General features: G+C 44.8%; 1 protein-coding gene across 22 annotated transcripts in view; it reads left to right on the forward strand.

Annotated features, from left to right (window-relative positions):
- Positions 1-16098: 16098 nt before the first annotated feature.
- MAP4 (microtubule associated protein 4) overlaps positions 16099-26249 on the forward strand; it is a 204113-nt gene continuing 193962 nt past the window's right edge. For 6 of the 22 annotated variants that reach the window (XM_038566589.1, XM_038566590.1, XM_038566591.1 and 3 more), the window contains exon 1: positions 16112-16258. The gene's annotated coding sequence lies outside the window, so the exon portion shown is untranslated. Of the gene's footprint in view, positions 16259-24044; positions 24169-26249 lie in introns of those variants that run through there. The other 16 variants (XM_038566575.1, XM_038566579.1, XM_038566580.1 and 13 more) reach the window with 6 other exon arrangements.

Consider the following 26249-nt stretch of genomic DNA (forward strand, 5'->3'; position numbering starts at 1 on the left):
TGCAGGAGAAAAATCAATTAAAACATGTTCAGGGGGGCAGCCCTGGTGGTGCAGCGGTTTAGCGCTTCCTGCAGCCTGGGATGTGATCCTGGAGACCCAGGATCAAGTCCCACGTCGGGCTCCCTGCCTGGAGCCTGCTTCTCCTGCCTGTGTCTCTGCCTCCTCTCTCTGTGTCTCTATGAATAAATAAATAAATAAATCTTTAAAAAACAAACAAACAAACAAACAAACAAAAACATGTTCAGGGGCTTCGGGGTGGCTCAGTCGGTTAAGTGTCTGTCTTTGGCTCAGGTCATGATCCTGGGGTCCTGGGATTGAGCCTCTGCATAGAGCTCCCTGCTCCACACACTGTCTGCTTCTCCCTCTCCCTCTCCCCCTTCTCCCACTGTGTTCTGTTTCATTTGCTCACTCTCTTTCTCAAATAAATAAATAAAATCTTAAAAAAAAAAAAACAAAAAACAAATATGTTCCAGTTGTAGTATAAGGGGTGGGCAGGGTGAGCTTTCTGGATGGAGGGCACAACATGGACCAAAGCAGATCTGTAAATGTTTGGAGTGTGTGTGCACTTAAGCTCAGAGCCCACGCTGGTCTAGCCGGCTCAGTGCCATATCCCTTGAGTCTGGCCAGGGCTGGCACACACAAGATACTCAGTCAAAACGTATTGCTTTGAACAGCGAGTGGTTGAGTTTGGCTGCAGCAGAAGGATCTTGGAGCGAGGCAGTTGGGGAAAAGGATAATGTCTCAGTTATCCACTGCTGTGCAACAAATTGCCTCTAAATTTAGCAGCTTAATTTGACAAGAAACGTGTAATCTCTCATGGTTTCTCTCTTTCTTTCTTTTTTAAGATTTATTTATTTATTCATGAGAGACAGAGACATAGGCAGAGGGAGAAGCAGCCCCCTCTCAGGGAGCCTGATGCGGGACTTGATCCAGGATCCTGGGATCACGACTTGGGCGGAAGGCAGGCATGCCCAACCACTGAGCTACCTAGGCATCCCTCTCTCACAGTTTCTGCGGATCAGGAATTGGAGCGTGGTTTGGCTGGTCGGTTGTGGCTTGGAATCTCAAGCTCTGCAAACATGTGTTGCTGGGGCCACAGTCATCTGAAGGCCTGACTGAGGCTGGGAGACACCCCTCCCTCATGCAGCTCATTCTGTAAGCCTGGGAGGCTGGTGCTGGCTTGGGAGGGAGACCTCACTTCCTTCTCACAGGGGCTTCTCCACAGGGCTGCTCAAGTGCCCTAAGGATATTCTAACTGACCTTCCCCCAGTGAGCAGTATGAGAGAAAGGAGCCAGGGGGGAGTTATACCTTTTCATTGTTTGGCCTCCTGTCATAGTATCCCTTCCGCTGCATTCTGCATTCCATCTGTCCCTGTCCATGAGAAGCAAATCACTAAATCTGGTACACATGCAAGGGGAGGGGAAGTAGGTGTTACCTGTGAAATGGAAAAATCTCAAAAGAATTTTTGGATGTATTTCAAATTACCGTGGTGATGGTGGGAAGATTTGTCTGCTCAGAACTCATGGGCTCTCAGGGCCAAGTGGGACCCTAAGGGACCCAGCCTCCTTGGGGGACATAGCAGTCTCAGTCTGGTGTTATCTACCCAGCAGACTGTGAGCCCTAACAGTTGATGAGGTAGTAAAAATGAACGGCACAGTGAAGACACAGCAGTGCATGCCATGGAGGACTCAGAGGTGGCTCAGCCCAAGGCAGGAAGCACTCACTATCTGGTGAGAAGATAATTGAGGACATGAAAACTCTTTCCCCCCAGAAGAGTCAGGGAAGGCCTCCTGGGGGTGGCCTCTGAGCTGTATTCTCCCAAAGCCTTCACTGAGCCCACAGGCATGGTGCTGGGGACACCCACAGAAGGTTAAACATGTATAGTCTGCCTGCTGGGAGAGCGTTGGAGGCCTAGAGGGACCCCCACTGACCACGGCAGCAGACACTCTCTGACCCATACCTGCTGAGACCTTCTGAGGTCACTCACTGTGGGCACACAGCTTTTCAGGTGGCTACAGATTCTCCCATGAGAAAACCATGAGCTCTTCGGGACAGTTTAAGTACTCTGGAGACTGTATGTGTATACACACTTCTTCGGTTCATTTCCCACCCCATCAAATTCCCTCACCATTATTAGAGTCTTCCCTCCCTCTCTGCTCCTGCTTCTCTGGACAGGCTTGCCCTGCACGTGCCTCACCATTTCTGAGCTTCTTGACTCTGTGTCTGGGAGAGTCTGGAAGGCCCTTCCCCGCTGGTCTCTTTCTCCCCTCAACAACTGATTCTCAGAGCAAGTTTCAGGATTTGCTCAGTGAATGGGTGAGTCTGGGGAACTCCTAGTGTCCCTCAGGAAGCTACAAATGCCACTGCCAGGCCTTCCATTTGCTGCCCCAGACTGATGAGCAATCCGCCACCCCCTCATCTTCTTGTGCGTATGCCTGGACCCCTGGGCAGGCTCCTCGGGCCTTGCTGGAGTCTAGTTGTAGGGGTGATAGTATATATTTAAAAGAATCAGTGCTGGGTGCATAGAACACTGTGAAACTGTTCTGATACACTGGTGGTGAATTTCTTATAACTGGCTGTGTGACCTTGGACAAGTTGTATAGTCTCTCTGAGCCTTAAGTTCCTTATCTGTTAAAGAGAGAACAGGGATCCCTGGGTGGCGTAGCGGTTTGGCGCCTGCCTTTGGCCCAGGGCGCGATCCTGGAGACCCGGGATCTAATCCCACGTCAGGCTCCCGGTGCAGGGAGCCTGCGTCTCCCTCTGCCTATGTCTCTGCCTCTCTCTCTCTCTGTGTGACTATCATAAATAAATAAAAAATTAAAAAAAATAAATAAAGAGAGAACATTGTGAGAATTAAAGCTGGGATCCCTGGGTGGCGCAGCGGTTTACCACCTGCCTTTGGCCCGGGACGCGATCTTGGAGACCCGGGATCGAATCCCACATCAGGCTTCCGGTGCATGGAGCCTGCTTCTCCCTCTGCCTATGTCTCTCTGCCTCTCTCTCTCTCTCTCTCTCTGTGTGACTATCATAAATAAATAAAAAATTTTAAAAAACCCTTTAGAATTAAAGCTGATATATGTAAAACTTTGGGCTCTCTCTGAACTCAGTGAGGGTTGAGAACATGTGGCATTTATGTCCTGTCCTTGTGGGACTGGTGTAAGGACGCTACACACTTTGCTACTAAGCAAAGAGGAGCCAGGTAAGTCGCTACATGTCCGCTCTGAGCTTTGGGAAATGGAAGGAAGGCGTGGAAGAGAGAAACCAGGTGCAGGCCCCAGGGAGGTGGGAATTGTCAGCTCTTTCACACATTCAGCCCCTGAGGCTCAGAGACATCTGATATGCCAGCAGGGCTCTTTCAAGCCCAGCTCAGATCTGCCAGGAGCTGAAGGAGCTGGAGAAGCTGGATACCACAGTGATAGTGACAGTCTAGACTGGGAAGAAGGAGATAGGACAGGTAAGATGATGGGACTGTGATCAAAAAGACACCTGCAAGTCAAGGGGAAAATGTACGTTTGAAAACTCTTATTCCTTGCCACTAGGGAGGTGGAAAATGAACGTTTGAGAGCCTGGGAGGCTGTGTGTAAGAAGACCAGGATAGAGAAGTCTTGAAACTGGAAGAATCATGGAGGACAAGCAGGCCAGCACAGCCAATTTCCAGACAAGGAGTTCCAACTCCCAGTGTGTTCTTGCTGAAGGGTGAGCTGCATCTTCTAGACTGTGGCTGAGGGTCAGAGGGCAGGTCAACTGACAGCTGACTGCTTCAGAGGGAAAAAGGAAGGATTTAGGGAGATCAAAATTCCAAGAGAGCTGGGAATTAGGACCAACTGAATTATCTGCCTGACTCACTTAAAGACTTCTCACCTCGGGGAAGGTTACATCTTAACCATTTTTTCTGTCACAAAAATTGCCTTCATTGTTGACTAATAAAAGTAGTAGAAAACTTTGACCACCTACTTTGCTGTTCTCCCCACTGCTAGCTCTATCCCTGGTCTTTCTCTACCCTGGCTGTTAGATGACAAAGACTTAAACACACACACACACACACACACACACACGCACACACACACACACACACGTGTGTGTGTGTGTGTGCGCGTGTGTGTGTGTGTGTGTGCCTATCCAGCTCAGTGGCTCCCCATTGTTTACAGAGTCAAAGCCAGATGCCTTTGTCTATCTTTCAGGGCTGTCCCAGCTTGGGCACAGTTCAGCGCCTTGGCCTCCTCTTCTGCCACTCTGCCCTCAAAATCCCTCCTGCCGCTTGCAGCTTCCTGGAGGGACCTTGCATTTTCCCACTGCCATCTTTTTCCCACTGGCATGCCTCTTCCCCCCTTTCCTTCCTCTGCCTTTAAAATCTTCTCTATTGGGCTCATTTCCTGGAAATCTTCTCTAGGAGACTGTCCTCGACCCCTGTTACCATCCATCCCCAGCAGAAACAATTTTTCTACTATACCATTTATCAAAGTCTGACTTATACAGCATTATCTCATCACCCCTGACATTTTATTGTGAAACAGTTCAAATGTATAGCAAAGTTGAAAGAATTTTATGGTTAACACCCACCTCTCTAGCATCTTGTATCTACTGTTAACACTTTATCAAGCTTATTTTTATTATGTATCTATTCATCTTTCCGTGCTGCTATTCATTTATTATTAATCCATATTTTTTGATACATGTCACAATAAATTCTAGACATCAGTACACTACTCTTTAAAAACTTCTAGATGTATACAATTAATCAATCTCTTTTACAGTTTTTTTTTTTTTAAGATTTTATTTATTTATTCATGAAAGACACAGAGAGAGAGGCAGAGACACAGGCAGAGGGAGAAGCAGGCTCCATGCAGGGAGCCCGATGCGGGACTCGATCCCACGTCTCCAGGATCACGCCCTGGGCTGAAGACAGCGCTAAACCACTGAGTCACCGGGGCTGCCCAGTTTTTGTTTTTTTTTTTTAAGATTTTATTTATTTTTTCATGAGAGACAGAGAGAGAAACAGAGACACAGGCAGAGAGAGAAGGCACTATACAAGGATCCTGATGTGGGACTTGATCCTGGGACTCCAGGATCATGCCCTGAGCCAAAGGCAGACCCTCAACCACTGAGCCACCCAGGTGCCCCAGTTTTTTTCTATTTTTTAAAAAAGATTTTACTTACTTATTTACTTGAGAGAGAGTGAGAGAGAGAGCAGCGTGCAAGGGCAGGGGCAGGGGCAGGGACAAAGGGAGAGAATCCCAAGAAGACTCCATACCAAGGGCAGAGCCACAGGCTGGGCTCAATCTCATGACCCTGAGATGATGACCTGAGCCAAAATCAAGAGTTGGATGCTCAGCTCACTGAGCCACCCAGGTACTCCAACAGTTCTTTTCTATTTGGACATGAAATTCAAATACAATGAAATACACAAATTTTAAGTGTATATTTGCTGAATTTGGACAAGTGCATACATCTGTATAATCCAACCTCTAATAACATATAGAATATTATCATCACTCAGATAGTTCCCTAGCAACCTCCATCCTGCCTCCACCCCAGGCAACCACTCTTCTGATGGTTTTTCCTGTTTTAGAACTTCATATAAATGAAATCACATAGTGTGTACTCTTACTACTCTTACGTAAGACTTCTTTCACTCAGCATGTTTTTGAAACTCACTGTTACATGAAAGCAATTGTTTGTTCCTTTTTATTGCTGAGTAGTATTCTATTGTATGGATGTACTATAATTTTCATTTATCTATTCACCTGTTGATAGATGTCTGGGCTGTTTCCTGTTTGGAGCTATTAAGAATATAGTTACCCATTGTCAACTACAGTTAAAAAAAAAAAAGAATATTTTTGCTGTGAACATTCTTGAACAAATCTATGTAGATATACGTTTTAATTTTCTTGGCTTAATACCCAGAGGTGGAATTAAGTTTATCTTTTTCTTTCTCTGGATTGTGAGCTTCTTGAGGACTGATTTACTTAGTCTCTAGCTCCAAGCACAATGCCTTGGTACATGGTAGGTTCTCCATAGACATTTGTTGAAATGAAACATAATTCATGCACAACATAATTTTCCCGTATTTCATATGATATGCACCTCCCATTTAACACATTGTGGGCCCAGTAACATAGGATCATTGTTTCTTTTAATCTTCCAATGAGCCTCTGAGCTAAGAATTATCCCATATTACAAGTTAAGAAACAGGCCAAGAGAGTCCAGATGAGCTGTTGGAGGTCATGATAAAGGGGAAGAGACAGAATTTGAAAGTGACATTGTGTGAAGCATCTTCCACTATGCTGCTTTACTTCTCTGAAGCTCCTTTAGCTGAAACCTTTGGGGTGATAGTCACAGTGCACCCTTTATCTACTCTCAATGACTATGCAAAGTAGGCTCTCTCTCTTCCCTCTATTCCCTTTAGACAAGAATACATTTTCTGGTAGAACTCTCCATCTCCCATGCTTTGACAGAGGCCCAAACAGCACCCCTCCAGATGGGAGGCGCATAGTTTACCTCAAAATGCTGTGTGTCAACAGGTAAATGTGGACAGACAAGTGTGCAACCATCACAGTGGACACTGCTTTAGGCAAGACTCACGAATGGATGTGAAATCTAGGAGATAATTTTTTTTTAGGAGATAATTTTAAAAATATATTTTATTTATTTATTCATGAGAGAGAGACAGAGACAGAGAGGGAGAGAGAGAGAGGCAGACACAGAGAAGAGGCAGAGGAGAAGCAGAGGGAGGGAGAAGCAGGCTCCTTGCAGGGAGCTCGACGTGGGACTCCATCCCAGGTCTCCAGGATCACCCTGGGCTGAAGGCAGCGCTAAACTGCTGAGCCACCGGAACTGCCCTATAGGAGATAATTTTGATAAGATGCATGGTATAAGCATGTTTAAAGCATCTCTCTACAGATTGCTTATTAGTTTCAAGGGGAAAATATAGTAACACTACACTGGAGAAATTAGAAAACATCATGACTCAACTAAAATTCACATCACTAGCGAGGGGCAGCTGGACACTCCATGCCTCCTGATATGATGCCACGAAAAGGACATGCCATCACTTCTGCAGTATTCCAGACTGAGATGCATAACCTGAATCTAACCATGAGAAAACATCAGACACCCAAATGGGATACATTCTAAAAAAAATAGAGATCTGTATTCTTCAAAAGTGTTAATGTCATAAAACATACACACATACATATGCAAAGGCTGTGAAAATGTTCCACATTAATGGGAACAAAAGAGCCACAACAGCTGAATGTGATATTCGATCCTACACTGGATCCTACTCTGGAGGAGAAAAAAAAAAAAACAGGGACATTACTGAGTCAAGTGACAAAATTGGAATATGATGGTAGATTAGATCAAACTCCTGAGTTAAATCAAATTTATTGAAGTTGAGGGATGCCTAGGTGGTTCAGTGGTTGAGTGTCTGCCTTTGACTCAGGGCATGATCCCAGAGTCCTGGGATTGAGTCCCGCATTGGGCTCCCTGCATGAAGCCTGCTTCTCCCTGTGCCTGTGTCTCTTCCTCTCTCTCTATGTCTCTCATGATTAATAAATAAAATCTAAAATAAATAAATAAATAAATAGTAAATAAATAAATAAATTTATTGAGTATCTGTATTGTGGTTATAAGACATTTATTTATTTACTTATTATTTCATGAGAGACAGGGAGAGAGAGGGAGACGCAGAGACATAGGCAGAGGGAGAAACAGGCTCCCTGCAGGAAGCCCAATGCGACTCGATCCTAGGACCCTGGGATCAGGACCTGAACCAAAAGTTGAGGCTCAATCACTGAGCCACCCAAGAGTACCAAGATGGATCTTTATTATTAGGAATATACACTGAAGTATTTAGAGGTTAAAAGTCACCATGTAGGGGTGCTTTATCCTTGCAACCTTTCAATAAGTTTGAAATTATTTCCCCCCAAAAAAGTTTACAAAATGCTCCCCTGCAAAATCCCTGGAATCCTAATTCAGTCAGTGTGGACTGTGCCCACAAGAACTCCATGGATGTGAGCATCTCTTTCCTAAGTATGATAGTTTGTCCCAACCTGCCAAATGTGTGATCCCAAGCTAAGTGAAAAACTGCCAAGGAGCTAAAGCAGACATTTTCTAAAAGAATCCTTTCATCATTGTTTCCAGTCAGAACATCTTTCCCAGAACAGGCTCTTACTAGAGGCTTGTTAAATCAGCCAGAGTTGCTTTTCGGCTTGTGAGTGATGATGGTGAACTCTGAGTAGGTCTGAGATTTGGTTCTGCCTCCCTCTCTCCTGCTGATCTGCTGCATGATGTCAGCCTCCTTATCCATGGGGTGATGGCTTTGGACCAGAGCAGAGGCTGCAAATTGGTAACCCAAGAGCTACCAGTCCACAAATATATTTGTCCTACATGTTTGTTTGTTTGTTTGTTTGTTTAATTTAATTTAACAGAAGGAGAGAGAGAGGGGGAACAAGTACGGGGAGGAGTAGAGGGAGAGGGAGAAGCAGACTCCTGGCTGAGCCAGGAGCCTGACGCAGGGCTCGATCCAGAGAACCTGAGATCACGACCTGAGCCAAATTCAGACATTTAATCGACTAAGCCACCCAGATGCCTCTACGGGGTATTTCAAAAAATGTTTACTTAGTTTCTGACAGTCAGCAACCAGAATACTGCACATAAAAATTTGGCTCCATCTTTTCTGACCATAAGGGGTACACATTTCCAGCAACTGGTAGTAATTGACTGGAGTTGGAGTATGTGCTCTCCTGCTCCCCACAGTCCCCAACCCACTCTTTTTTTTTTTTTTTAAGGATTTATTTATTTATTTGAGAGAGAGAGCGTGTGTGTGAGAGGGGGTAGGGGCAGAGAGAGAGAGGGAGAGAGAATCTCCAAGCAGATTCCGCATTGAGCTCGGAGCCCAGTGTGGGGCTTATTCCCATGATCCATGAGATCATGACCTGAGCCAAAACTGAAAGTCTGATATTCAATTGACTGAGTCACCCAGGCGACTATCTCCCCTTTTATATTATAACCGATCAGCTTCATCATTTACAGTTTCTGTTTGGCCTTTGGACTGGAAAATCTCAAAAGACCTCTTGGTTCCCATCTTCTTTGACCACGTCCCATCTTTTTAGGGATTTCAGATGATGAATTAGAGGTTGGATGGAGTGAAGAGTGAGGTGAAGAAGAGTAACAGAACCAAAATGAGAGTTGCCTCAAGTACATTGGCTTGCATAGAGCCAGTCCATGGTTTAAGACATTGATGTATCCAGTGGAGCCTTAGATGGGATGGGATACTTGGAGTCAGAATTGGGAAGAAACCAGGGGTTTTATTGGAATCAGGACAGTAGATGGAAGAAGGATTGAGGGAAACTCAAGTATCTGGGGAGACTGCCAAGTGCCTACAGCTGAGGGCATTACCCTGAGCAATCTTGGAGTTACAGCTAAGAGCAGTTGTGATTTGTAGCCAGGAAGTGGATCCTGGAGAGAAAAGGAAAAGAGAAAAAAAAAAAATCATAGTGTAATGGAAAGAGTACCGAGGAAGGAATCAAATATTGTGGTTTTTAGTTCCAGATCTACCGCTTACTAATTGTGTGATCTTGGGCATATCACTCCACATCCCTTTATCTATTTCTTTAACTTCAGAATATGGATGATAATAAAAGCCCTCCCTATCTTAGAGTTCTAGAAAGACTAACCTACAACACCAGATAGCAAAAACACTTAGTAACTGGGGAAGCACTATCCCAAAGTGAGATGAAATTGAGAAGGTATAATTTAGTCTCCAAATTCGGGGCTTGAAGTGCCCATTGAGGGTCTGCAACTTTCTTATTTAACAAACCATGAGTTTGAGGCCCCAAGAGGAGATATTATGTAGTAAGTTTAGGGCAGAGGTGGGCACAGTGCTCCGTTACTTTGAGAGCAGAACCCCCTGTGAGCTCCTTCTAGGAATGGATGGATGAATGAAACTAATCAAAGGAAGAGGGAATAAGGATCCAGTGAGGGGGATTTGTGTATAGGGAATGCCCCCAAAGTGTGTATTTCATCACATCCACTTGAAGGGGACAGGTCTTTGTAACTAGTCCTGCAGTTATAGGAACAAGGAAACACTTAGTGAACCTTGAAAGAAGTAGTCTTATTTCCAGGGAAAGGAAGTCCCACATTGCATATTAAGTAGCATGCACAGTGAATGAAAGCACTGTGAAAATGAGGGTGAAAAGATCATCATGTTCTACTTCCCCTGATGCAGATGAGGAACCTTAGGCTCAGAGATGGGAAATGGTTTGCCCAAGGCCACACGGCTTGTTTCTGGCAGATCTGGGACTATAATGGGGTTTCTTGATTTACAGTCCAGGGCTTTTACTCCATGTGCCAGGTCAGATTGCATATGGCAGCAAATAAGAGAGACTAATGGTGGCTTACACCAATGGAGATTTATTGACTAATGATGGCTTAAGAGATAGGGGTTACTTTACTCACTTTTATAGGATGTCCAGAGGGGGAGTGTAGCTGCTGAAGGATCCTAAGGACCCAGTCTCCTCCTGTCTTCCTACTCCTCACTCTCAGCCCATGGCTTTTGTCCTTACTGTGATAAAATAGCTATATCACCTCTAGGCAGTGTGCCTGTATTCCAGGTAGCTGAGTTTGTCTTTTTTTTTTTTTTTTTTTTAAGTAGGCTCCACTCCCAGCATGGAGCCCAATGTAGGGTTAAGCTCCCAACCCTGAGATCAAGACCTGAGCTGGATAAAGATTTGGCCACTCAACCAACTGAGCCACCCAGAAGCCCCTGAGTTTGTCTTTTTATAGACTTAAAAGCTCCAATCAATGAGGCACATAGCTATCCTAATGCAAAGGAATCAGGATAGGTAAGTAAGTAGGAGGTAGCTTTTGAGTTTTTAGTTCATAATGTTTAGTCCATGCTGTATCACTATGCTACATCATTTTATTTATTTAAGATTTTCTTTTTTAAAAAATTATTTATTTATTTATTCATGAGAGACACAGAAAGAGAGAGGCAGAGATACAGGTAGAGGGAGAAGCAGGCTCCATGCAGGGAGCCTGACATGGGACTCGATCCCGGGTCTCCAGGATCAGGCCCTGAGCCAAAGGCAGACACTTAACCACTGAGCCACCCAGGCATCCCTATTTTATTTTATTTTTTTAAACTTTTTTTTTTAATTATTTATTTATTTATTTATGATAGTCACAGAGAGAGAGAGAGGCAGAGACACAGGCAGAGGGAGAAGCAGGCTCCATGCACCGGGAGCCCGATGTGGGATTCGATCCTGGGTCTCCAGGATCGCGCCCTGGGCCAAGGGCAAGCGCCAAACCGCTGCGCCACCCAGGGATCCCCCTATTTTATTTTTAAAAGTAATCTCTACACTCCACATGGGGCTTGAACTTATAACCCTGAGATCAAGAGTCCCATGCTCCTCTGACTGAGTCAGTCAGGCACTCCTATGCTACAGCATTTTACAGATAAAGAAGTGGTGAGTGCAACAAACTCCTCCCTGAAAATCAGAGAGTAGGTTCAAGTCTGGATTTTGCCACTTTTTTGTGGGTCTTCAACATGTCTCAGTTGCCTCACTTGAAAAAGTTTTGGGCTAAATGACCCCAAAAGACCCTTCTGGCTCTTACTTCTATGACCTTATCCTATTCAATTTTTTTTTTTTATTATTTATTTATGATAGTCATACAGAGAGAGAGAGAGAGAGGCAGAGACACAGGCAGAGGGAGAAGCAGGCTCCATGCACCGGGAGCCTGACGTGGGACTCGATCCCGGGTCTCCAGGATCCCGCCCTGGGCCAAAGGCAGGCGCCAAACCGCTGCGCCACCCAGGGATCCCGACCTTATCCTATTCAAATCCTAATCCATGTACTTTTATTTCCCTCCTCCATGGAATTCTAACATAAATGTCATAAATCATGACAATAACTGGTATGTAAAAGTTGTGTATTTACCTGACAAGCGTTGGTATCAGGAAATTTCAGCCAGAAATTCCTACCTTGAGAGCATCAAGGTATCTCCATAAACATATCTTCTTCTAAAAGGTGTCAAGTTTTGGAGTGCCTGGGTAGTTCAGTCAGTTAAGTGTGAAATTTTTTTTAAGATTTTATTTATTAATTCATGAGAGACACACAGAGAGAGGCAGAGACATAGGAAGAGGGAGAAGCAGGCTCCTTGCAGGGAGCCCGATGTGGGACTCGATCCCAGGACCTTGGGATCATGCCCTGAGCCAAAGGCAGACACTCAACCACTGAGCCACCCAAGCGTCCCTAAATGTCCAATTCTTGATCTTAGCTCAGGTCATGATCTCAAGGTCCTAAGATCAAGCCCTGAATCAGGTTATGTGCTGGGTGTGGAGCCGGCTTAGGATTCTCTTCCTCTCCCTCTGCTCCTCTCCTCTGTGCTCTTTCTCTTTCTTGAAAACAAAACAAAAAACTAAAAATAAATAAAATTTTTATAACATTTTTCTATATATGTCTTACAACCCTATTGTTAGATTAATTCTAACAATTATATACATTATATAAATTTTATTTTTTTCTATCACATTTTGCAAGTGATTACTGGTATATAGAAATGTTATTACTTCTTGTATATTACCTTTATATGCAATAACCTTGCTGAACTCTTATTAATTATAATAGTATGTAGCTCTCCCCCAATTTTCTATGCAGAAAATTGAATTACCTACAAATTAGGATAGGCAGGGGAAATGGCATGAGGAAGGTCCTGAGAAGAGAAAGTTGAAGAAACAAGGAAGGCAGATGATGTTGCTCATAGTGAGATATAAGGCAGATGAGGAGGTGAGCCAGAGAGACAGCATCATTGCACAGGGTCTTGAAAATCATTTTCAGGATTTTAATGCAATGGAAAGTCACTAAAGACGTTTATGTTAAAACTGTAGGGCAGTCTCTACGGTAAGCCATTGGGTTCTGCTCATGTCTGTGTCCTGGCCAACATTTTGGTCAAATTTGGATGAATAAATATAAAGCATACTTTTCATGGATAATACATATATTAGATAACCCTAAAATACCTTACTGTGAACTTGTAGAGCCTTGAGAATATATCCTTAGACATAAGACTCGATGTTTGCTAAGATCCCTTCCAACTCTGTTGCTAAGGTTCTATGTTTTTCATCCTGGGTACTCTGCAATAGAGGGAATGTTCTCTCCCACTGGAGGTCGGAAACAGAATGAACCATACTTTGAGAAACAATCTATTAGGGTAGATCCATGTTTACAGGAATAATTCCACATATATGGTCTGTGCTGTAATGAAGAGGCATAGAAGGGGTGCAAGAGGATGGGTATGCCCTGGAGAAGGGGAGTCTGCTTCTTTCTCTGCTCCTCTCCCTGCTCATTCTCTCTGTGTCTCAGGTGTGCACATGTGTGCAGAAAATAAATAAAATCTTTTTAAAAAAAGAATAGGAATCCTTGGGTGGCGCAGCGGTTTGGCGCCTTTCTTTGGCCCAGGGCGCGATCCTGGAGACGCGGGATCGAATCCCACATCGGGCTCCCGGTGCATGGAGCCTGCTTCTCCCTCTGCCTGTGTCTCTGCCTCTCTCTCTCTCTGTGACTATCATAAATAAATAAAAAGATTAAAAAAAAAAGAATAAAGATTCCAACACTTTTGAATTTTCTTTGCCATATGACTTTTTAAAAAAAAATATTTTATGTATTTTTTGAGAGAGAGTAAGACAGCACAAGCAGGGGGAGGGACAGAGAGAAAGGGGGAAGTAGACTCCTGGCTGAGCAGGGAGCCCGATGTAGGGCTCAATCCCAGGACCCTGGGATCACGTGGAAGGCAGACACCTAACCAACTGAGCTACCCAGGCACCCACCCCTAGCCAACTGACTTTTAAGGAGCTCAAAGCTAATTCCACTCTTGAAGCCTGGGACAGGCAGTGGGGCTGATTACTCTAGGCAGCAGATAGGATCAGAGTAACTTTTTAGCATCCACCTGTGTTTCCTTTATAACAGTTAAGTTCATGCCTGGACAAACATTTGTGGGCTTTTGTGTGAAGTAACACTAATTTCACTAGGACAGGAAGCCTATTTTATCTATTTTTTTTTATAACTGACCCTCACCATGTAGCCCTTCCTGATGTGCTAGTACTCACACAGCGTCTGTTGGATGAATGAATTCAGGCTTGCGGTGGTAGTTCTCCTGCTTTGGAGTCTGGGTGTGAGAGAGCAGAGAAGCTTTGAGTTTGGTCCCACAACACCTGCCTCATGAATTGGTCTATGACCTAGATTGGTCATTTCAGTTCCCTGTGACGAGACTAAATTTCTTTCCAGGGCTCCAAATTCATAATACTATGACTTTTCCACTTACCCTTCTACTCTTCATTCCTTTATATTTGTATAGGCTATAAACACTCCTTCATAGTCATTATGAGTAGTACTCTGTAAATACTTGCTAAGTGCTAGGCACCGATTTAAGCCCTTGATATATATCAACACATGCGAACCGCCTAGCAACCCTAATAAAGTACGTCCCACTATTTCCATTTTACAGTTGAGGAAACTGAGGTACATATATTAAGTATCTCCCACAAGCTCACATAACTTGTAAGTAGCAGTTTCCAGATTTGTACAAAGGGACTCAAGGTCCAGGGCTTTCAACTAAATCCAGTGTTCTTTCTGGTACCCAACTTGCTCTAGAGGTTGACTACCTGGCCCCATTGCCTGGTTGCCTGAGTTAAATTGCCACTGTCTTAATTACTGGCTTGCTGTCATTAGGTCAATCACCAAATTCTGTGTTTGTTTCTCATCTGTAAAATGAGGATGAGAACATTAACACCAATTGTAAAGCATTGTTGAGAGCTAAATGAGTTATTAGGTGTCACATACTTATAAGAGTTCCTAATATAGTAAGTACTCAGTAGGCATTAGCCATCACTTTTCCTTCTGGACCTCTGCTATCCAGAAGTATAACGTGACCCAAATAGTAATTTTAAGTTTTCTAGTGGCCACATTTTATTTTTTTTTTAATTTTTTTTTTATTTATTATTTATGATAGTCACACACACAGAGAGAGAGAAGCAGAGACATAGGCAGAGGGAGAAGCAGGCTCCATGCACGGGGAGCCCGACGTGGGATTCGATCCCAGGTCTCCAGGATCACGCCCTAGGCCAAAGGCAGGCGCTAAACCGCTGCGCCATCCAGGGATCCCATCTAGTGGCCACATTTTAAAAGGCAAACAACAACAACAACAACAAAACAACATGAAATTATTATGATTTTTAAAAGATTTTATTTATTTATTCATAAGAGATACACAGAGAGAGAGGCAGAGACACAGGCGGAGGGAGAAGCAGGCTGTCTATGGGGAGCATGACACCGGACTGGATCCCAGGACCCCGGGATCACGACCTGAGCCAAAGGCAAATAGATGCTCAACCAGTAAGCCACCCAGGGGTCCTGAAATTATCTTAAATGGATCTTATGTAGCCAAATATATCCAAAACGGTAATCAATTTTGTAATCAATTACCCAGTTTATAACCAATATAAAACTATGAATATTTTATTTTACATCTTTTTGGTACTAAGTCTCAGAAATCCGATGCGCATTGTACACCCACGGCACATTTCAACTTGGGCCAGCCACGTCATTTGCGGCCGGTGGCAGCGCGGCCCCGAGGGGCCCCACTGCCGCCGCCCAGTCGCCCCCCCCACGGCTCCTTCCCGCGACCTGGGGCCCGCGCCCCAGGCCCCGCCCCGCGCCCCGCCCAGGTTACGTCACAGAGCTCGCGGGCCCCGCGGGCGGGGAGGCCCGGGCCGGCCGCGTGTGCCCGGCCGCTCGCATCCTCCCTGCTTCAGGCACCCAAGTTCTGAAAGGAAGCGACGTCCACCACAGAGCCGCGGCCACGGTCGGTCTGCCCGCCCGCCGCCCGGGCGCCGGCGGGCGGGAGGCGGTAGTCTGAAGCCCCCATGCGTCCCTCGCCCCCAACGGCCCTCCGCTCGCGCCGCTACCACGCCGAGGTCGAGGCGGCGGGGCCGCCGCCCATTGGCCCGCCGCAGCCCTTCGCCCGCCCCCTCGCCGGGCTCATTGGTCCGAGCAGCGGCGCCCGCGGGATAGGCGGCGGTGACGCCCCTCCCTCGCGCCGGCCCTCAAGAGGGCGACGAGGAAGCGGCAGCCTCCCTGCGCCCCGCCCCACGGGCTCGCTCGGTGGCTCCGGCTCCTCCCGACTTCTCCCGGCTCCTCCCGGCTCCTCCCGGCCCTCTCCCGGCTCCCTCCGGCTCCGGCTCCGGCGCAGCGGCCGCGGGTAGGTGCGGCGACAGGCGGGGCCCGATCGGAGGGGCGGCCTCCCCACTGTCCCGGGGGCTGCCCGCGCCGCGCCCCGCGGCCGCCCGGGACCCAGCGGGGCCCGCCTGAGGCGGGGGAGGGCGGTGGCCGGGGGCCTGGGGGACGCGGCGGCGGCCGGGCGGGGGGCCTGCGGGCGGGGTCTTCCAGGCTTCGGGGCGCTCTCCGGGGTGCCCTTGGGACCAAGCGGGCTGAGAGGACCGCGGCTTCGGGCGTCTGGAGCGTGGGGCCGAGCGGCATGCCTCAGGCTCTGGATGGGGCTGCGCCCGCAGAGCGGGGGTCGTCTGCGGTCTGCGGCCCTGGGTGGGGCTCGGGGACGCAGGCGATCTCAAAGGTCATTCCCTGAGATTTAGGGGGGGTCAGTTGAGGTGGGGCTGATGTGAAGTGGCGTGCCCCGTCCGGGGTTACGGGCGGGGCTGAGGGGCGGTCCGAAGAACCGGGCCGCCGCCTGGGCTCCCTGCGAGCGTTCCCTCTGGCACTGTTGGGGGACTGGCGTTGTGTCTGGCTGCGGCAGGGCGGGCGAAGCCGTCGCGGCAAGGGTGGGGACGGGAAGATTGGGACAGGGACCTGGAGGGGGCAGTTGGGAACGTTACCCACAGCTGAGATTGTGATTTAGCACTTGGACCAGGTTTCTCCGCTAGGGTGTTGCCCGAGCTCTTTTTTTTTTTTTTTTTTGGTGAAATTACCTCGTGGGGGAACGTTGGTTTTTTTTTTTTTTTTTTTTTTTTTTTTTTTTCTTCCACCCAGGAACGTGTAAATTAAATACATTTGCTACTTTTGGGAAGAGGCAGTCATTATGCTTAGGTTTGTGTTTTAGGACCCAGACCCGGGTGTGAAACGTGCTTCTCGGGAAGGTTAGTGTTACCCAGCTTTCTCCTGGAAACCCCCTTTCTCCTTTCTCTCCTCTGGTTCAGTTACACTATTGCTCCCCAGGGCCTCTCGGTTCGCTCTCCCTGGCTGCATAGCATTGCAGTGTTTCTTGCTGTCTCTCTCTCTCTCTCTCTCTCTCTCTCTCTCTCCCGCCCAGTTTCCCTGCTGTTGTGCTTTTGGCAACTGCCTCTGCTCTTTCCCAGGGATGGTTGTGGCATTGCATCAGGGGATATTTGTGCTTGTAATTTGCTCACTCAGCCCAGGAAGAGGGAGAATAGTTTACTGCAGCGTTGGGAGGGGGGGGTGCCGTCAGCTCGGCTGGGTAGGCAGAGAAATGGGTGTGGTGAGGGAATACAGCTGCTCTAGGCCTATAGGGTAACACTGCCCAGTCATCAGCTCAAAGAGATTCAAAGAGCAGCAGCAACAGCTATTTTTATAAATCAGTTCTGAATCCAAGCTGAGCACATGGATTTAGAGTGAACAGTTGTCATGCTCTAACTATTACCTGGCTGGGTGTTTGGTAGACAACATTGGAGTTGCTAAGCGAGAACCTTACAGTGCAGCAGGTACTTTACTTGAAGCTTTCTAACTTTGCTCTTCTCACCTTTCTGGAATGGGACATCTCTCTTCAGGGGGTCTTTCCAATGAAGTGGTTTGATGGTCCAGACTTCTCCTTTTCAGATGAAATGCTTCTACATCAGTGGTGGTCTTCCTCTCCAATTTGGCTTAAAAATAATAGAGCTAATCACCTTTTGAGCACTTGCCATCTTCCAGGCACCGAGTCGTAGGTATTTGTTTACAGATGGGGAAATTGAGACTGATAGGAATAAGGGGTCACACAGATAGTTGTGTGGCAGAACTGGCATCCACATCAAGGTCTCTCTGACCCCCCCCCCCCCAACAGTAGTTCAGAAACTGTGAAATTTTTGGTTCACACAGGGGTGATTTAAGCACTTGAGAATTTATTCATGAAAAGTAATCTCACCAGAGACTGATAAACCAGATACTAGTTTACTGACACTGAAAGTATAAAGTGCCCTGTACACAATTGGAATTAATTATCCACTGGCTAGTAAATCTTTGTTTCTGGGCAGACAAATCAGTAATAAAAAGGCAATTGATTATAGAATGGGGACTAAGGGCCCTGCATGTTCTTAGGGAATGTTTTCATCAAGTTACTGAATCCTAGTGAGTCTCCCATTTCCCATTGAAGAAATGCATACATTAATGTTTGACAGTGCTGGGAGGATTCTAAAAACATTTTCTCACTCCATCTCAAAAATTTTTAAATCATCTCTCTTTTTTTTTTTTTTTTTAAGATTTTTATTTATTTATTAATGAGAGACACAGAGAGAGGCAGAGACACAGGCAGAGGGAGAAGCAGGCTCCAGCATGCAGGGAGCCTGATGCAGGACTCAATCCCGGGTCTCCAGGATCACACCCTGGGCCAAAGGCAGGCCCCAAACCACTGAATCACCCAGGCTGCCCTAACCATCTTTCATATATTTGTCATCTTAGCACATTTTTACCTGTGTTAAAATTCTCAAATTTGAAAGTTTACATATTAAAAAGTCATCTTTTTTTTTTTTTTTTTAAGATTTTATTTATTTATTTATGAGAGACAGAGGCAGAAACATAGGTGGAGGGAGAAGCAGGCTCCTCTCAGGACTCTATTCCAGGACCTCAGGATCATGCCCTGAGCGGAAGGCAGATGCTCAGCCTGCTGAGCCACCCAGATGTCCCAAAGTCATTTTCCATTGTTTGCTGACACTGAAGGAAGCACTTGGATTTTACGTCTAGGTGGCTTAGCTTTATTTTTATTTTTTATTGAGGATATGAAAACTTTTAATTAATCACATACTCTGGCTTTAAGAGTAGGACAGGTTTCCCAGGATTGCTTGAAATGAATTGAGAGCTGGGAATGATACTGCCTTGTGTTTTTCATTTTGGTTATAGGGTGTGTGTGTGTGTGTGTATGTGGGTGTGTGGAAGTGAGTATTCCCTTGTGGGAAGAGGGGCTTGTGTGGTTTGAACCTCTCACCCACATCAAGATAGGTGACTTAGCTTTAGTCAGAATTAGTTCTTTTTTTTTTTTTTAAGATTTATTTTTATTTATTTATGATAGACATAGAGAGAGAGAGGCAGAGACACAGGCAGAGGTAGAAGCAGGCTCCATGCAGGGAGCCCGATGTGGGACTCGATCCCGGGACTCTAGGATCGTGCCCTGGGCCAAAGGCAGACGCGAAATCGCTGAGCCACCCAGGGATCCCTCCCTTTTTTTTTTTTAAGATTTTATTTATTCATTCATGAGAGAGAGAGAGAGAGGCAGAGACAGAGACAGAGGGAGAAGCAGGTGCCATGCAGGGAGCCTGATGCCGGACTTGATCTTAGAACTCCAGGATCACGCCCTGGGCCAAAAGCAGGCGCCAACGGCTGAGCCACCCAGGCGTCCCAGAGAGAGGGGTCTTCCTGATTTCAGTGTCTTGTTCTTTTTACCGATTTTGTTTTTGAATTTTGTGATTCATCCTTTGTCTCTTGAAAAAAAAAAATTTTTTTTTTTTTAATTCATGAGAGAGAGAGAGAGAGAGAGGCAGAGACACAGGCAGAGGGAGAAGCAGGCTCCATGCAGGGAACCTGATGTGGGACTCGATCCTGGGACTCCAGGATCACACCCCGGGCTGAAGGCAGGCGCTAAACCACTGAGCCACCCAGGGATTCCCCTGTCTCTTGAAATTTTTGTTCTTGACCCTTCATATTTGAGGCATTGATTTTCTCTTTCCTCCTCTCTTTTTTTTTTTTTTTTTAAAGATTTTTATTTATTTATTCATAGACTCAGAGAGAGGGCCAGAGACACAGGGAGAGGGAGAGGGAGAAGCAGACATCATGCAGGGAGCCCAATGTGGGACTCGATCCCGGGTCTCCAGGATCACACCCAGGCTACAGGCGGCACCAAACCGCTGCACCACCGGGGCTGCCCTTTCCTCCTCTTTCTACTCCTCTTTTCCTTCTCCTCCTTTTCCTTTTTTTCTTTCTTCTTTTTAAAATTATTATTTTCTTAAGTAATCTCTTCTCCCAACATGGAGCTCATGCCAAGAGTTGCATGTTCTGCCAACTGAGCCAGCCAGGTACCCCTCTTCTTTTAAAATTAAAAAAAAAATTTTTTTTTTTTAATGATAGTCACAGAGAGAGAGAGAGAGAGAGAGAGAGAGGCAGAGACATAGGCAGAGGGAGAAGCAGGCTCCATGCACCGGAAGCCCGACGTGGGATTCGATCCCGGGTCTCCAGGATCGGGCCCTGGGCCAAAGGCAGGTGCTAAACCGCTGTGCCACCCAGGGATCCCTTTTTAAAAAATATTAACCATGGTTAGTTGATGAGTAGGCTTTATTTTTCCTTAAAAAGCAAGAAAATCTGAGGAACATTTTGACCTAATGGAAGTCATCTGGTGGTTCATTTGATTTGGTCAATTTTAAAAAGAAACTGAGTAAATACCACTGATTTTACTTTGTTCTTATAAATGGCACTTTTAGAACCAGGTTCCTGGGGCAGCCCCAGTGGCTCAGTGGTTTAGCACCACCTTCAGCCAGAGGTGTGATCCTGGAGACCCGGGATTGAGTCCCATGTCAGGCTCCCTGCATGGAGCCTGCTTCTCCCTCTGCCTGTGTTTCTGCCTCTCTCTTTCTCTCTCTCTCTTTCTCTGTGTGTGCCTCTCATGAATAAATAAATAAAATATTAAAAAAAAATAGAACCAGGTTCCTGTGGATTTACTGCTAGGAATGTGTTGAGGACAAGTATGGTCAAGAAAGGGGATAAAGCAAACTGACATATATGGGGGATCATATTCATCACCCTTTTAGAGCTCTCTAGGGTTAATCTCTCAATACAGACTTGATGGGAATTGTTTTGTATGCCCTTAAATTTTTGTTTAATTAATTTATTTTTGGAGAGAGAGGGAGCCGGGGGTGGGGCAGAGGGAGAGGGAGAAGCATGTTTTAAGCATACTCTGTACTGAGTGCAGAGGGATTTGGGGATCAATCTCATGACCCTGTGATCTTGACCTGAGCTTAAACCAAGAGAAGAAGAGGAGGCTTGACCCACTCTGCCACCCAGGCACCCCTGTATGTCATTAAATTCTGAGTTCAAAAGTCAATTCAGCTTACTTTGGTGTTTCTTTATGTGGTAGTAAAGTTAAATTTTTTTTTTTTTTAAGATTTTATTTCAGAGTCTGTGCATTTCAAGGGGCAGAGGGAGGGGGGAAGAGAGAGAGAGAGAGAGAGAGAATCCCAAGTGGACTCTGCCAGGCTCTATCTCATGACCCTGAGATCATGATCCAGTCTGACACCCAACAGACTGAGCCACCCAGGCAGCCTGAAAAGTTAGTCTTCTCACCATAAAACCTATCTTATCAGTTTGCATATATTTAAAGTTTTTTTTTGTTGTTGTTGTTTTAAGATTTTATTTATTTATTCATGAGAGACAGAGAGAAGGCAGAGACACAGGCAGAGGGAGAAGCAGACTCCCCATGGGGAGCCTGACGCGGGACTTGATTCCCGGGATCATGCCCTGAGCCAAAGGCAGATAGATGCTCAACCGCTGAGCCACCCAGGCATCCCTGTATTTAAATTTCTTTTAAATGTATTGCTTTTCTTCACTTTCTGACTTTGCAAGAAGGCAGTTTAAAAAATAATTTATTTTCAAATAATTCTAGATTTACAGAAGATTGTAAAAACATTACAGAATTTCCGTATAATTTTCCTAATGTTAACATCTTATATAATGATACATTTATTAAAATTAGGAAATCAGGGGCATCTGGGTGTGGTTCAGTGGTTGGAGTGTCTGCCTTTGGCTCAGGTTGTGGCCCGCAATCCTGGGATCGAGTTTTGCATTGGGCTACCTACCCATAGGGAGCCTGCTTCTTCCTCTACCTATGTCTCTGCCTCTCTTTGTGTGTGTCTCATGAATAAATAAATACAATCTTTTAAAAAATTAGGAAATCAATATTAGTTTAAGATTATTTTAACTTGGGGATCCCTGGGTAGTTCAGCGGTTTGGCGCCTGCCTTAGGCCCAGGGCGGCATCTTGGAGTCCCGGGTTCAAGTTCCGAATCGGGCTCCCTGCATGGAGCCTGCTTCTCCTCTGCCTGTGTCTCTGCCTCTCTCTCTCATGAATAAATAAATAAAATCTTTTAAAAAAGAAAAGATTACTTTAACTAGATTATAAGCTTTCCTCTCCTTTCCCTAATTTTTCCCCAGTGATAACCCTTTTTCTGTTACAGGATCTGATCCAGGATGCCACATTCCATTCAGGTGTCCTGTTTCCCTGGTTTCTGACAATCTGTGAAAGTTTCTTAGTCTCTCCTTGCCTTTCTCTCCTTGACACCTTTGAGTAGCAGTTATTTGCAGAATGTTTCTGAATTGGGATTTCTGGTATTTTCTCATGATTACCCTGAACTTAGGCATTTTGAGGGAGAGTACCATAGAGATGGTATGCCCTTTCTTGTTACATCATATTGCATATCAGGGGATACCTGATAGCAAAGTGACTTACTACTGATGTTAACGTTGATAACTTGATTAAGGTAATATCTACCTGGTTTCACTAAAGTGATTATTTTTCCATTTCCTTACTTTATTTGTTAGAAGCTAGAAATAAGTCACTAAGTCAAGCCCATTTCTGGAGGAAGGGAATTAAACTCTACCTCCTGAAGGGATCAGTATTGAAAAATTTGGGAGCCTAGGTTATTATTATTATTATTTTTAAGATTTTTATTTATTCATGAGAGACACAGAGAAAGAGGCAGAGACATAGGCAGAGGGAGAAGCAGGCTCCATGCAGGGAACCCGATGTGGGACCTGATCCCGGAATCACAACCTGAGCCAAAGGCAGATGTTCAACCACTGAGTCGCCAGGTATCCTGGGAGCCTATGTTAGAATCACCCACAGTAATGAATAAATATTTTGGGGAGGTTCTCTGAGGCTCTACAGAGATCTAAATTTCATCCACTAATTTTAGCATTCATGGATGAAATTTGCCTGCAGTGGCAATTGCTGTGTAACTGTAGTAGTGATTTTCTATATCCCTCATTCCTTCTACATTTATTATTTGGAATTCTGAGTAAGATTTGTACATGCCCCTCCCCAAATTTATTCATTTGTATCTGTATGGATTTATGAATACTTATTTTTTCCTTTGGGTTGTAATCCAATACAGTACTTTATTGCTTACATTCTTTTGGCTTTGGCCATTTGGCACTTATGTTCTTTTGATATGTTTCCCTTTTCTTTTTTTTCTTTTTCTTTCTTTCTTTTTTTTTTTTTTTTTTGGAGCTTACTTTCTGGTGCTGCAAGATGCTCCAGCCTCATCTTGTATTTTCCTTGCCCCAGCCCCCAGAAAAAAAAAATCATTTTTCCAAGGAGCCTTGGTTTCTTTTATTGGAGAAAAATATTTAGAAACTCAGATCTGGTTTCTAAATGAACTGGATGTACACTGCTACTGGGCTATCACTGCTTGTAGGTCGTCTTAGAGGGCAGACCTAGGAAATACCTGTTTGTATGCTGACCCAGGTTGACACATATCTATGTTTATTTCCATAGCTATCAGTATATAAATATGATGTTGTCATACTGGTCTCTCTGACTCTAGTCCAGTACCATAGATTCCTTCCAGCATTCTTTTCCTTGCTTATTTGTAACTTCTTTTTCTGACCGTGAGAAACTTGGCTCTTGTTATTTATATTTACTTAACTGTTCAACCTTAGTGTATATGTAAAGTAGGAGAATGCAGTTTTCATTATCACATAAATTTCCAAGGCATTTTGCAGTTAATTAATTTAAATTATACTCCTATAATATTGGTATTTTAAATTACTGTTTTTCAGTTTAAGTGGAGAGGTGATGTCATTTGCCCTTGGCCAAACAGGAAGTGAGTGACTACAGCTAGATTTGATGACCTATTCTCCCAGTGCTGTGCTTGATCCTAAGCAAAACAGTCTTCATTATCAGGTATCTTGACTAACAAGTCAACCTTTGTCCCTTCTTGGTAGGATTGCTCCTTTTAATTAAATACGTTTTTGGTTTTTAGATTTTTTTTTTAAACTTTTGACCGGTTGACAGCAAGGATAATTCCTTTTCTGGAATTATTTTGTCCCACTTAAGTTTTTTCCAGACTAAACAGTTTTTCCCCCCAGCCACTTCTTATGAAGTGTGCTTTCTAAACCTTTTACTATGTTGGGCATCTCCTCTGGATGCGGTAGTTTGTCAGTTATGGTCTGATCCAGATACTGTATTTAGTCCTGGAAATAAGTGACTAAGGAATTCAAAATGACCCCTTCCCTTGGGGAGCTTACCACTTAGTTTCCACCCTTGCTGCTTTAAAATAATTCTTTCTTTTCATATCCACTTTCAGGGTTAGTTTATACTTGTCTGGCAGTAAGCTCCCCTCTAGGTCTTTTTCTCTAGAGCTGCGATTAACCCAAGTCTTCATTCTTGATTGGTTGATTTTCTGATTCTCTGTGTTGGACTCTTTTTACACTCCTATTTTCTTTCTATAAATCCAGTTTCTGTCCATTGTTCCAGAGGAGGCATTTTGGTTCCTATTATCCTGTGCCTTTGTTACCCTTCCTGTGTCTATAATTTTGATACGGTTTTTTTTTTCTATATTTTGACTTGAGTTGATTAAGAAAATATTCACCTAGAGAGTGCCAAGATCAGATCTTAGTAGTGTGTAATTAGAGATAAAACTTAATACTTTATTTTCTCCTTACTTCTGACTGGTATTTCCAAAGATTTTGGTTCTGATTTTCTGCTATAGTTTGTGTGCAAAATTACAATTAAAATATTTTACATCTGGGCAGCCCCCGTGGCGCAGTGGTTTGGCGCCGCTTGCAGCCTGGGGTGTGATCCTGGAGACCCGGGATTGAGTCCCATGTCAGGCTCCCTGCGTGGAGCCTGCTTCTCCCTCTGCCTGTGTCTCTGCCCCTCTCCCTGTGTGTCTATGAATGGATAAATAAAATCTTAAAAAAAAAATTTTTTTTACATCCTTTTTTTTTTTAATATTTTATTTTTAAGTAATCTCTACACCCATCGTGGGGCTTGAACTTACAACCCCAAGGTAAAGAGCTCAGTTAAGCATCAGACTTTTTTTTTTTTTTTTTAAAGATTTTATTTATTCATGAGAGACACAGAAAGAGAGGCAGAGACATAGGCAGAGGGAGAAGCAGGCTCCATGCAGGGAGTCCGATGTGGGACTCGATCCTGGGACCCCGGGATGATGCCTTGAGCTGAAGGCAGACACTCAACCATTAACCCACCCGGGCATCTCAGCATTGGAGTCTTGACTTCAGGCCAGGTCATGATATCAAGTTGTGAGATTGAGCCTGGGTGGGTTAGGCTCTGAGCTCAGTTAGAAGTTGGTTTGAGATTTTCTCCCTCTCCTTCTGCCCCTCCTGCACTCGTGAGCTTGCGTGCACTTGTGCGCGCGCTCTCTCTCTCTCTTTCTCCCTTTCTCTCAAATGAAATCTTAAAAAAAAAAAAAAGTTGCATGCTTTAGCAACTGAGCCAACCAGGTGCCCCTAAAATATTCTACATCTTAAACTCTGAAGACATAGCTAGTTCATTTGTTCTTTTCTTTCTTTTTTAAGATTTATTTATTTGAGAGAGTGAGAGGGAGATTGCTGAGCGTGGAGCTGAAGTGGGGCTCAATCTTATGACCTTGAGATCATGACCTGAGCCAAAATCAAGAGTTGAATGCTTAACTGACTGAGCTACCCAGTGCCCCTCAGCTAGTTCTTTCTAATGGTAGTTATTGATTATTGATTGAAGTTAAGTTATATAATTATGAAAAGTATAAGTTCTGACTTATTCACATGTAAAATGCCTTCTATTTCATTATCTCTCCACTCATACGTGTTGAAACTGTTGTGGAAAAACTTAAAGCTTTTGGGGAGTATAATTTATGGAATGAAAAATTTAGGGGAGATTGAGGATAGTGGTCAGTGGGAATGGAAGTTAGAGCCGCTTAAGAAAAATGTTGCTTCCTAAAGTGACTCCCCTCTCTGAGCTCAGTTTTTGTTAAACTGAGATTC

This window comes from Canis lupus, chromosome 20, assembly GCF_011100685.1.
Source record: "Canis lupus familiaris isolate Mischka breed German Shepherd chromosome 20, alternate assembly UU_Cfam_GSD_1.0, whole genome shotgun sequence".
NCBI classification, from domain to species: domain Eukaryota; kingdom Metazoa; phylum Chordata; class Mammalia; order Carnivora; family Canidae; genus Canis; species Canis lupus.